Below are 13845 nucleotides of genomic sequence, written 5' to 3'. Positions count from 1 at the left end.
TGTCTCTCTCTGTACCTATTTATTTTTCTATTTGTTTCATAGAATACTGTGGTCTCTCTGTCTCTGCAGTAAGTGGGGGCTATTGCGTTTCACTTCATTGATATTCAGTGTTAAACTCCTAGCCTAGAGAGTTTCTCTGTATTTACAAGTGTTAGTCACATTATCTTTGAATTTACTGCTGCTCAATATCCGAGTTGTTTGTCTTCTGCTATATACCTACAATCAACTGCATTTCTAGCCAAGTACAAACTTGCAGTGTTAAAGATTGTACTGCATTTTATTTTTCTGTCTATATTGTGGTCTGTCCCTCTCTGTAGTTATTTATTTTTTTGTTTCATAGAATACTGTTGTCTCTCTCTGTCTCTGCAGTTAGTTTCCCACTCGCCCAGCCTGTTCTTGTTCTGGTACTGATCTTGGTGGCTTTGGAAAGCTCGCCCCTCCTGTAAATTTGTGTTTGAACACTCCACCTGGGTCCATCTCATTTGCTCACTCAACGGAGTACAGTGAGATCATATTACGACTTCAGACAGTCCTACTAGTCCCATCTGTTCAGCTCTATTCCAGTCTAGTGTCACTACCTCACTCTTCCCAATACAGAGAGAACATTTGTGAAGGGCAAGCCACTTAGATACTTCATTTTGAATTATCTTCTGTTTCTCCTTTCTCCCTTTCCACTTTCCAAAAAAAAAAAAATCTAAGCTTGTTTCCTGCCTTTCCTGTAACTAGTCTAGTCCAGACACAGACCTGCTGTATCCAGGACTGTTTGTAAGCTTCTGAACCACCAGAGTCTTTATGAGTTGGATGGAAGCCTTCTAGCTTATCAGAGAGAGTGGTGAGCACAAGGTAGCCTATCTACCACAAAATCCAGGTACAAATTCTTAGTTTTAGCACTTGAATTTGCTTATTCGTGCTTAGCACTTGTTCAGAACTTGTTGTTAGCACTAAATGAGCTACAAATTACTACAGCACTCAACCTTCCTCTTTACCTAGAGGAAAACAGTTTTTGTACTTTCCTCACTTGCTTAGAGAAAAACAGCTCTTATACTCACTTTCCTCACTTGTCTAGAGGAAAGTAGTTTTTTATTCAGGCATGTCCAAGGGTCAGCTCCTGGTGTTCTCTCCTATCTGATTAATCTGGGCATCTTGAGGCAATGTAGCAATTGCCTCATGAACACAGACAACTCTCTCCTCCTACCACCCAACACCACAACCTGTGAAAGAGACACTTATCTAGCCAAACTGGAGGTAAAGCGCTCTCCAACAAAGACTGAACTTGAGTCAAAAGGAGAAGGTAAACACTTGCACCACACCATAATCATCACATAGTCTCACTAAACCTATACCACCAAAATCCACACAAACACAAACATTTGCAGAGGCTCTCAATAATAATCTGCTCAAGCAACAGAGACCTCCAAAGCAGAAACACAAGCAACCTACACGCCCCAACACAACCCAAATGACACATAGCCCACAGACTCAGTGTGCCAATAAACCACAGCCCATAAGGCAAAATGTAATCAACACACTAGTCATAGGTAACTCTACAGTAAGGCATAGACATGTCCCACTCACCAGGCTAAACAAGAAGGTTATTGTCAGCTGCCTGTTGGGTGCCAGGATCTGATACATAACTCACGCACTCAGGTCACGCCACAAGTACAAATATGACTCATTGTCCATGTTGGTGTGAATGACCAGAGACGCACTTCCCTGGACTACATGGGGAGACATGGAGGAGCTCTCCGATCTTATAGTCCACGCAGGTATGACCCTAGCCCTGAGTAGCATCCTGCCATTGGCCAGAATGATACTGCAGTACAAGGACAAAATGACTGACTTCAACTGGCTAAGCTTCTGGTGTCATTCTAAGGGGATCCAGTATCTGTCTGCCTGGGACGACATGGTTGACAGACCACGATGCTTTGCCAGAGATGGTCTGCACCTGTCACCCCCTGGGATTCCAGATACTGGCTAAGGCTCTTGCCGCCCTTATAGTGCCTTTTTTAGGCAAGGTTCAAATGACAAATTCACCACCAAAACAGGAACAGGCAAGCAAAAACTGAGGGTAATGCTACTCAACGCTAGAAGTTTAAATCTCAAAATGTACTCACTCGAGACACTCCTTAAAATAGAGAACACTGATATCTGTGCAGTGACTGAGACCTGGTTCAAGGCTCTAGAGAGCACCCCTGCATTGCCAGGCTATAACTCGTACCACACTTTTCGGCCATGTAACCTGGACCAGAACACCAAAGGCGGAGGTGTGTCCATATTCATTAAGGATATCCACACCTCCAGGCTAGTTGCGCAGCATAATGCATCCGAGGTTATCCAAGTGCAACTAACTCTGGGAAAACTGCAATCCAAACTGCAGCTTGCTACAGATCCCCCACCATACCCCGGGCTTCCCACTCCTTTTTCTGACATACTGGAAAATATTAGGGTTCAACCAAACACCCTAATAATGGGTGATTTCAACTACCCCACCATTAACTGAGAAAACAAATCATGTACCAACTCCTTCACTCAACGCTTTCTGGAATTCATAAATTCCAATGCCTGGGATCAACTTATCCACACCACCACCAGGAGCAAAATATCCTAGACCTAGTCATTACCAACATGAGTGACTGCTGTTCCACACCTGAAGTCAACTCCTTGTTGGTCAGATTCGACCATAAGCTAATCACCCTAAACATCCGTATCCCACCCCCACCCACCATTAAGGAAACCACAGTAAAAAAAATTCTCCAAAGCCAGATTTATGCTTAAGATAGAAGTGTTGAAATTTATGACACCCATGCAGATGGACAATACAGTTACGACTGCTGAATCCTACATAAATGGACTCTATAAGCACTTACACGAGTGCATGGTCGTGCTATCCCAAACAGAACCAAGACGCTATCCTCCAAAAAAAAAAGAAGCCGATCTGGTGGTCCCCTGCCATAAACTCTACAACAGAAGGAAGAAACTGTTGCAAGAGAGAGTAAAATCCCATGAGTGGAGCAGCTCCCTGGTCCGCCTCAGTAAGAAGCTGAAATCCGTTATAAGATCCCCCAAAGCTAGCCAAGAAAAAAAAAAAAAAAATCGCCACTGATTCTAAGGGCAACCACAAAGGATTCTATAGCTATATCAAGAATCTCAATGGCAACACCCAGATCTGCTCTGAGTTACAGCACAACGGCACAAAAATTACAGAACCAACCAATATTGCCAACATACTGGTAGATAGGTCCAGTGCTAACTTCACCCACCTCTCACCCCCTAAAGGGCCCATATCTATGCAGAAAGAATGCAGAGTCCCTGTAATCACATCTATCTTGGTAAAAGCTGCACTAAAACCAAAAACACAGCATCCATGGGACTGGACAACATCCCAGGCTGCGTTTTACACGAACATCAGAACGAACTGGCTCCCCACCTAAGCACCATGTTAACTCAGTCTCACGTCAGTCTTTGTGCCCACTGAATGACGCATAGCAACAGTTATCCCATTCCAAAAGTGGGAGCCACCACTGATCCTGGGAACTACTGTCCTATTAGCCTGGCGAGCCTGGTTTGCAAAGCCATGGAACGTACCACAGAACTCAAAGACACTGGTAACCTCCAAACTCTGGACCCCACCCAGTTCGGGTTTGTGAAAGGCAGATCACGGCTTCTGAACTTGATTGACTTCTTTGAAGCAGTCACCAAAGCCGCAGATGAGGGCAAGGTGGTTCAGACAGCCTATCTTGACCTCGCCAAGGCTTTTGACACCATCCCCCATTCTGGAATTATAGCTAAACTCACTAAACTAGGTATAAATCCCTATGTAATAAGATGGGTTGCCAACTGGCTCACTGACAGAACTCACACTGTAAAAGTTGCAGACTCCAAATCTGACTTCAAACCATTGACAAGTGGAGTACTACATGGTTCAGTCCTGGGACCTCTTCTGTTTGGTATCTACTTCTCTGAAGTACAGGCTAACACAGAAGGCCTCTGGCTAATGAAGTCCACAGATGACTGCAAACTAGGAGCTATAGTAGAGTCCCCAAATGATGTGGACATCCTACAAAAGGGCTTCACTGACAGATGCCTGGTGTCAGAGGCATGGCCTCAAGCTCAATGCCAAAAAGTGCACTGTCAACCCCTTTGGTAAAAACTCTGTACTCATTAACTATCACATAAACGGCAGTCTACTTAATGCCAAATGTGTGATAAGAGACCTTGGGACCCATGTGGACAGTAGTCTCTCCTTTGATTATCACATCGCCACAGTAGTCGGGAAATCCTTCTATGTGGTACACCTCATCACAAAAGGGTTCTCATCCAGGAAAAAAGAGGTCATTGTTCCCCTCTACTCTGCACTCATTAAACCCATTATAGAGTACAATGCCCCCTTTGGAATGTACCTCAAGACATCTGCAGCAGCTGGAAAGCTAACAGAAGTACCTCACAAAGAGGATTACTGGCCTCAAACAGATGTCCTACACTGACAGTCTCAAAAAACTCCAGCTTTACTCTATAGCATATCACCTTCTCCGAGGAGATTTCTGCCCAACATATGAAGAGATGTTAAACCCAGAGCTGTTGGACATGCTACACATAAAGAAATCCCAATCCCTCCGAGCTACACACTCTAGGGACCTAAACCTTGTCACCACAATAAACAGGACACGCTGGAGGGATAGATTCCTGTTCCCAGAGACTTCCTATACTCTGGAACAAGCTATCCATCTATGTCAAGCAAAGTTCCTAATTAGTACTCCAAGAAAAATCTTGAGTGGATGGGAAATAGGAACTACACCCCGGGGATCACTTCTGTGGCTCAGCTCGACAGGGGCACAGGAAATTAACTTTCTTGGGTGGCATAAGCCAGGGAACCTTGTTGGCTAGGCTTACTTAGGCCCTTGGGCCGATAGCCTAGTACCTACCTATGAAAGGCCACATGGGCCAGAATAAAGATCCATTATGAATTCTCTGGTCAGTGTAAAAAAAAAAAAAAATGGGTAAGAAGCCAAGAGGCCAGGCAAGTCTCCCCATACCAAGTCTTTCCAATAGAATGCATCTCATTGTCAGATGGGAAGGAGAAGCCTCACGACAACTGCAGACTGTGAAAGACAGTAAAGGTGTACCTTCCATCAACCACCTTGGTGAGCCCATCTCAGATTAACTGTGGAAATTCAATCCTTGTCATACCGAAAGTATCTACATCCTGAATGCCCCAAACAGCTTCTATGGCGTGATCGCCTTCAACTCCCCTGTAAGCCTGAGTGGCTGAGCAAGTTTTAAACATACAAAACAATGCAAATGAAAAAGTAATTCTTAGCTCTATAAATAGAAGTACTAGGAGGTTCAAAATATGGCTACTTCAACTCCAGATTATCCAATGCTCTACTACTCTTAACTGAATATTCTTTTATTTCTTTATTATTTATTTTACATTTGTTGACTGGGATTGTCCGACTGAGCTGAAAAGCCCTTTTTCATCAGAGGCCCAGGGAGAAAAGCTCCAACGTATTAAACAATTTCCATTATAAATTAGCATTAAACAGCAATATTACAGAATTATTACAAGGCATTAAGTAGCAATACAATGTTATACAGTGTCAACAATCAGGAGTATAGCAAAACTATTTCAAGATGTATAAACAGAAATATGTCATTAAGATGAATATAGTTTTTGGTGTAAGTGGCTACAAAAACACAGTTTTATCATAATGTAGTTGCATGAAGGCAAGAATTACAATACAATGTTTCTCTGAGGTGATTTGCTTAATAGATTTTAGTAGACAGTAGAAAGAATAGTCAAGGAAGCTTGGAGAGCTAGTGAGAAGAGAGAGTTAAGGGCAGAAAGTAGATTAAGGTATGAGAAAGTCGGGGATTTTTAAGGAGGAAGAGTGCAGTGGCAGAACCAGTGACTTAAGGTGCTCTTTTGATGGCTGTCAAATTCTTTAGGATGTGTAAGGGTCTTGACTTCTAGTGGGAGCCTATTCCAAGCAATAGTGGGGTGATAGCTGTACATGTTGCGTCCAACTTTAGACTTGGGTTTGTAGATTTGTATTAAGTCTTGGTTAGAGCTTCGGAGAGGTCTGGAGGGACAGTAATGGGAGATGAGAGGGGATAGTGCTGGGCAGTAGGAAGGCTGGTACAGGATAGAATGGATGATCTGGCGCTGAGAGAGAAGAAGCTGGTGGGGTAATTCAAACCAGTTTAGGTGTTTGAGAGAGAGACAGTGATGGGATTTGTAAGTTTGGTGGACAGCAAATCTAGAAACTTGTTATAGGTAGATTCGAGTTTGGTCAGGAGTGTTGAGTTAAGATATGTGCGAATTTGAGAATTGTACATTAGACTGGGTAGAAGGGTAGGCAAGAGAGAGTAACTTTGGCTTCAGAGGTAAGGAATTTCTTGTTACGGTAAAGGAGCCCTAGTTCTGAATGAGTCTTTTTGATACAGTTATTAACATGCAAGTCAAGTTTAAGCTGATCGTTGATAGTTACGCCCAAGACCTTAGTGCTGGATTCTTACCAGAATGGGAGTGTCATATTAAGGGACTGTTTGGAGAAGGAGGGTTTAATATTGTTTTAACGTTTTAGGCAGGAAGAGTAACAGCTTTGATTTTTTAGGGTTAAGGATGAGCTGGTTGTTGGAGAGCCATGTTTCAACTAAGTTAAAAGATGCTAGAGTAGCTGAGAAGAGCTTAGAGGGAGAGATGGCTGTGGTGATGAATAGAGTCATCTGCGTATTGCACTAAAGATGAGGGGACAGGAGGTATAGAGCGGATTAGTAAAGATATTAAAAAGTAAAGTGCCATCTCACTGACTGAGATCTACCAGTGAGTTAGCTGGAGAACCATGCAACAGTGTCAGAGGAGAAGTTGCGGTTATGCAGTTTGTGCAGCACAAGTGTGTGAGAGAGAGAGTGCTGAAAGCTTTTGAGAGGTCCAGGAATAGGCAAGAAATAAGTTTATGGTCACCTATGGCTATAGAGAGCATTGAGGAAGGATACTAGAGCTGTAGTGGTGCTACATTTGGGTCTGAAGCCGTGTTGAGTGGGTGTAAGCAGATTTTCCTGTATTAGATACTGCATAACTTGTTTATGAATGCATTTTTCTAGTACTTTAGAGAGAAGGGAGAGGATAGCAATAGGTCTAAAGCTGGAGATATCAGAGGAGTTACCTCATTTGTGTATAGGTAGACTGTAGCATTGTTTCCAGATGGAAGGGACTTTAGACTCAGACAGAGCGACTGATTAGGATAGATACAGGGAGAGCAAGAGAGTCAGTTGCTAGTAGAAGAAAAGTGGAAGGAATATTGCCAGCTGATGCTGAGCATGGTTTTAATTTAGCAAATTGAGTTTTGATGTAGCTAGTAGGTACAGGTTTGAGGGAGAAGGTATTTGAGGAGATAGTATTAGGATTAGGTTCAGAAAATTTGGAGATAGAGGAGTTTGGGTTAGGGTTCAGTAGCTCAGATACTGACTTGATAAAATAGGTATTGAAGATAGTGGCAGTTTCTTCAGATGTCTTGTCTGGGCATGGATTGGGGGAGCTAAGGTTACTGGGATGTAATATTTGGTTAATAGAGTTCCAGATTTTTTTAGGATTAGATTTTAGGGCTGTGGGAGGTTTGTTATGGAAGTACTTTTTATCTGTGTGTTTTTCTGTCAGATTTCTGAGTTCTTTACATTTTTGCAAGTCTGCAGGGAGCTTAGTTTGTGACCATTATTTCCATAATTTGTCTCTAGTTATAAGGGCACGAGTGGCTTTTGAAAGTCACGGAGATATGGTGGACTTAATTTGGACTTTGCAAGGGGGATCAAGTGAGTCCAAGATGCTAAGGAAGGTGGAGTTGAAAGCTAGGACTGCTTCTTCTAGTGGGAGTTGGGTAATAAATTTCCAGTTTACTTTAGAGAGGAGGGCATTAAAGGTTTCTGGATAAATCTAAAAGGTTTGGAGAAGTGGGGAGTCAACCTAGCATTTTCATTGGGGAGTGATCACTTTGGGTGTTTGGTAGGTTTTCAGGGTTACGATACTTGGAAGGATTAGATACAAGTACCCAGTCAATAAGAGCACTAGATGTGTGAGAGTTGTTTGTATGAGTAGGTTGGGAGATTAGCTGAGTAAAGCCATATAAACTAATATGAGTACTAGAGTATGGATTACTGAGAGTTAACCAGTTAATGTTGACATCCCCAAGGAGGATAGTTTCACTGGGGATGTGTTGGGGAAAAGTATGAAAGAATATTTTCAAGCAGAGGAATGTTGTCTCCTGGAGGAATATAGATGGCTGCTACTGTGATATTGGTATGGTCATTGATTAAGGTTAGCTGTATGTAGTTCAGCAGGAGAAAAGGATGGGAAAAGTTTCATAACACTTGTAATGGTGAGGTGGTTGGAGTAGAGGATGGATACGCCACCCCCTTTTTTGTTTTGGTGATCTATGCAGAGTATATTCTAACCAGAGGGAGAATATCTTTATTGAGGTTTGGGGTTTTAGCCACGTCTCTGTTAGGGTGATGGCATCATGGGTGTGAAAGGCTATCCAGGCATGGATTTCACTAACTTTGTTTAGAATACTATGGGCATTCATAGAGTATAAGGAAATATGCTTGTTTGGAGAGGATGAGTTTATTAAGTAGGGAGCGAGTGATGGATGGGCCCAGGATATGGATGTAGGTCTCCCGATAGAAGCAGGGATACATGAAGATGGCAAAAATTTGAATTTAAATGGGTTGTAAGTCAAGTACTTAGTCTTGGTTTTAGATGTTCATGGAAAAGCTAGAGGAGGAAATAGTAAGAGTACTGCAGAGATGAGAAGCAGTTAGTATGGAGATTAGTGGGATCTCTATTGCGAGGAGGTAATGGAGTAGTACAAGATCCGCCACATAACCCATGCACTCAGGTCACTCCACAACAAGTACAAATATGACTCTGTCATTGTCCATGCTAGTGTGAATGACCCGAGACGTACCTCCATGGACTACATGAAGAGAGACATGGAAGAGCTCTCCGATCTTGTAGCCCAGGCAGGTATGACCCTAGCCCTGAGTAGCATTTTGCCATCGCCCAGAATGATACCACAAGTACAAGGACAAAATGATTGCCTTCAACAATTGGCTAAGCTTCTGGTGTCATTCTAAGGGGATCCAGTATCTGTCTGCTTGGGATGACAAGGTCGACAGACCACAATGCTTTGCCACACCTGTCGCCCCTGTGATTCCAGATACTGGCAAAGCACTTGCTGCCCCTATAGTGCATTTTTTAGGCAGAGTTCAAATAACAAATTCACCACCATAACAGGAACAGGCAAGCAAAAACTTAGGGTAATGCTACTCAATGCTAGAAGTCAATCTCAAAATGCACTCAGTCGAGGCACACCTTCAAATGGAGAACATCGATATATGTGCAGTGACTGAGACCTGGTTCAAGGCTCCAAAGAGCACCCCTGCACTACCAGGCTTTAACTCATACCACACTTTTCGGCCATGTAACCTGGACCAAAACACCAAAGGCGGACGTGTGTACATATTCATTAAGAATATCCACACCTCCAGGCTAGTTGCTCAGCATAATGCATCAGAGGTTATCCAAGTGCAACTAACTCTGGGCAAAACTGCAATCCAAATTGTAGCTTGCTAAAGATCACCCACCATGCCCCAGGATTCCCACTCCTTTTCTTGATGTACTGGAAAATATTAGGGTTCAACCAAACACCCTAATAATGGGTGACTTCAACTACCCCACCATTAACTGGGAAAACTACTCGTGTACCAACTCCTTAGCTCAACGCTTTCTGGAATTCATAAACTCCAATGCCCTAGATCAACTTATCCACACCCTCAACAGGGGCAACGATGTTCTAGACCTAGTCATTACCAACATGAGTGACTGGTGTTCCACACCTGAAGTCAACTCCTCGTTGGTCCGATCCGACCATAAGCTTCTCACCCTTGCTATCCACATCATGCCTCCACCTCCTATTAAGGAAACCACCATAAAAAATTTCTCCAAAGTCAACTTCATGACACCCATGCAGATGGACAATACAGTTACAACTGCTGAATCCTACAAAAATGCACTAAGCACGTACACGACTGCATGGATCGTGATATCCCAAACAGAACCAAGATGCTATCCACCAAAAAAAAAAGGAAGCCAATCTGGTGGTACCCTGCCATAAACAAACTGTACAACAAAAGGAAGAAACTGTTGCAAAAGAGAGTAAAATCTCATGAGTGGAGGAGCTCCCTGGTCAGCCTCAGTAAGAAGCTGAGAATCCCTTATAAGATCCTCCAAAGCTAGCTACGAAAAAATCGCCACTAAATCCAAAGACAACCACAAAGCATTCTATAGCTATGTCACGAATCCAGATGGCAACACCCAGATCTGCTCTGAGTTACAGCACAAAGGCACAAAAATTACAGAATCAACTGATATTGCCAACATCCTGGCAGATAGGTTCAGTGCTAACTTTACCCCCCTCTCACCCCCTAAAGGGCCCATATCTATACGAGAAGAATGCAGAGTCCCTGTAATCACAACTACGCAGATAACAGCTGCACTCTCTAAAGCCAAAAACACAGCATCCATGGGACCAGACAACATGCCAGGCTGGGTTTTACATGAACTTCAGAATGAACTAGCTCCCCACTTAAGCACCATGTTCAATAATAGCCTCACATCAGGCTTTGTGCCCACTGAATGGCACACAGCAACAATTATCCCACTCCACAAAGGGGGAGCCACCACTGATCCCGGGAACTATTGACCTATTAGCCTGACGAGCCTGGTCTGCAAAGCCATGGAACGTATCATCATGGAATTCATTAACAAAGACATTAGTAACCTCCAAACTCTGGATCCCACCCAGTTCGGGTTTGTGAAAGGTAGATCATACCTCCTGAACCTGATCGACTTCTTTGAGGCAGTCACCAAAGCCATGGATGAGGGTAAGGTGGTTCACACAGCCTATCTTGACCTCGCCAAGGCTTTCGACACCATCCCCCATTCTGGAATTATAGCTAAACTCACTAAACTAGGTATAAATCCCTCCATCACAAGATGGGTTGCCAGCTGGCTCACTGATAGAACTCGCACTGTAAATGTTGCAGACTCCAAATCTGACCTCAAAGCAGTGACAAGTGGAGCACCACAGGGTTCCGTCCTGGGACCTCTCCTGTTTGGTATCTACTTCTCTGAAGTACAGGCTAACACAGAAGGCCTCTGGCTAACTAAGTTCGCAGATGACTGCAAACTAGGAGCTATAGTCAAGTCCCCAAATGATGTGGACATCCTACAGAAGGGCCTCACTGAGACAGATATCTGGTGTCAGAGCCGTGGCTTCACGCTCAATGCCAAAAAGTGCAGTGTCATACCCTTTGGTAAAAACTCTGTACCCATGAACTACCACATAGGCAGCAATCTACGTAACACCGAATGTGTGATGAGACCTTGGGACCCAGGTGGACAGTAGTCTCTCCTTTGATAGTCACATCACCACAGTAGTCAGGAAGTCCTTCTACGTGGCACACCTTATCATAATAGGGTTCTCATCCAGGAAAAAAAAAAAAAGAGGTCATTGCTCCCCTCTACTCGACACTCAGACCCATTGGAGTGTACAATGCCCCTTTTGGAATGTACCTCACAAGACATCTGCAGCAGCTGGAAAGGCCACAGAAATACCTCACAAGAGGATTACTTGCCTCAAACAAATGCCCTACACTGACCGCCTCAAAAAACTCCAGCTTTACTCCGTAGCATATCGCCTACTCTGAGGTGATCTCTGCCTAACATATAAAGCTATGTCAAACCCAGAGCTGTTGGACATGCTACACCTAAAGAAATCCCAATCCCTCCACACTAAACACTCTAGGGACCTAAACCTCGTCACCACAATAAACAGGACACGCTGGAGAGATAGATTCCTGTCCCAAAGACTTCCTATACTCTGGAACAAGTTACCCATCTATGTCAAGCAAAGTTCTTCATTAGCACTCCAAGAAAAATCTTGAGTGGATGGGAAATAGGAAATACACCCTGGGGATCACTTCTGTGTCTGCTCGACAGTGACACAGGAAAATAACTTTCTTGGGTGGCGTAAGCCATGGAACCTTGCTGGCTAGGCTTACATAGGCTATTGGGATGATATCCTAGTACCTACCTATGAACCTATAAGAATGAGAAGTAGTAGTAATGGAGGCAAGAGGAAAATAGAGAGGGTTGCAATAGCCATGGCCTAAGGTTGGGAAGTAGGACTGGGATGGAGTGAGGAGTGGGTAAGGGACTACGAAAAGTAAGTTGTTGGACCTGTTAGAGAGCTGAAGTAAAATGTAAGTGAAACAATCTATAGGAGGAGTAGGAGATGCATAGGAAGGAGGATCTGCAGCAGACTAAACTATTACAAAAGGAATGCCCAGCTTCTGTACACTTACGGATTAATCACTAGGTTAAAGGGACTGACCCATACAACTCTAGTTCAACCAGGACCCAGTCTTGAGAGAAAAATGCCACAACTGTTAAGTGTTCTTTATGTACACAGATTCATATACAGAATACAGTAGCAGCAAACAGAGTTCACACCCTGATCAACAATAACCACTAATGAAGAGCAATAAAATATACAGCCACAGCTGCATTAAGTTACTATACTAAATCAGTGGTCAGCTGGGAATGATGCACGGGTAACCCACAAAGGCAAGGTCCAATGACAGTGAGTGGTTAAATTATGCATCACCAACAGCAGAGCAGAAATTATACTATTCTACACAATAATTACTTTAGAAAGGTGTTTTATATCATGGTTCTTTTCCCCTAGGCAGCTGGGTGGTCATCTACCCACACTGCTGAAACTGGATGTGTTCTTTGGATGCATGTATTACACATACCCAAGTACACTTAGGAGACTCTATACACATGCAGTTAATCTGGCACTACTCAATGGAACCTTTTCGCACGTTTCTTAAAATTTATATTATGGGTATATCTTTCAGTTAATGTGATTAAAACAAATACCGTCACTCCCATAGATCAACACTGGAGCTTGCAAACAATGTCTCAAATGGCAAGTGAGCACTGCTAGGAGACGCTGTTTAGTCAGTGAGGACCATTTGTCTACAATTTAAAAAAAAAAAAAAAAAAAAAAAAAAAAAAAAGCAAATACACCAAAAAGCTTTTTGAGTATAATAAGTGAGAATAAAGGTATAGCCAAAAGAAGAAAGGGGGCCGGAGGGAGGGTAACCTGGACTGCAACTCTAACATCTACATTTATGGTACGTGTACACAACTGTACTATGTCTTCGTGTTTCACTGTTGCAGTCATTACATTTGGGTAGATTACCAAAGCTGAAGGTTGGGAGAAGGAATTTAAACGGAATTAGGACCAGCTATAAGGCCCTACAAGACTGCAGTGGCAAAACCAGCTCTGGATTTACAGAAAACTGACAAATGATAATGCTTGGTGAAAGTATGTACAGAACTCCAGGTAGCAGCTTCTAGGATGTCCCTTGCAGGGACGCCCCTGAGAAAGGCTGTAGAGGTACATGCAGCCCTGGTTGAATGGGGTCTGAAGCCCTGTGGGATAGGTTTTCCATGGTGCTTATAGCAGAAATTAATGCACTGGCCTATCCATTTTGAAATGGTTTGCTTTGAAACAGCTTTCCCCTCTGTCCCTGCAGCAAATGCCACCAGCAGTTGTTCAGATTTCCTTTGAGGTTTAGTCCTGTCCAAGTAGAATCTAATTTGTCTGTGCACATCTAAGGAGTGCAGTATCCGTTCCCCTTTGTTCTGTGAGTTAGGAAAGGTAGGCAAATGAATGAACTGATAAGAGCCACACTGGATACCACCTTGGGCATGAAGGA

At 43.3% G+C, this 13845-nt stretch overlaps 1 protein-coding gene across 5 annotated transcripts in view; it reads right to left on the bottom strand.

Moving 5' to 3' along the window:
- Window positions 1-13845, bottom strand: part of FBXW11 (F-box and WD repeat domain containing 11) — a 2367054-nt gene that overhangs the window by 763736 nt on the left and 1589473 nt on the right. The window lies entirely within an intron of this gene.

This window comes from Protopterus annectens, chromosome 4.part0 (assembly GCF_019279795.1).
Source record: "Protopterus annectens isolate FY-2018-M chromosome 4.part0, PAN1.0, whole genome shotgun sequence".
Taxonomy (NCBI): Eukaryota; Metazoa; Chordata; order Ceratodontiformes; family Protopteridae; genus Protopterus; species Protopterus annectens.
Note: the sequence above shows the minus strand (reverse complement) of the source record. Positions and strands in the feature narration are given on the sequence as shown.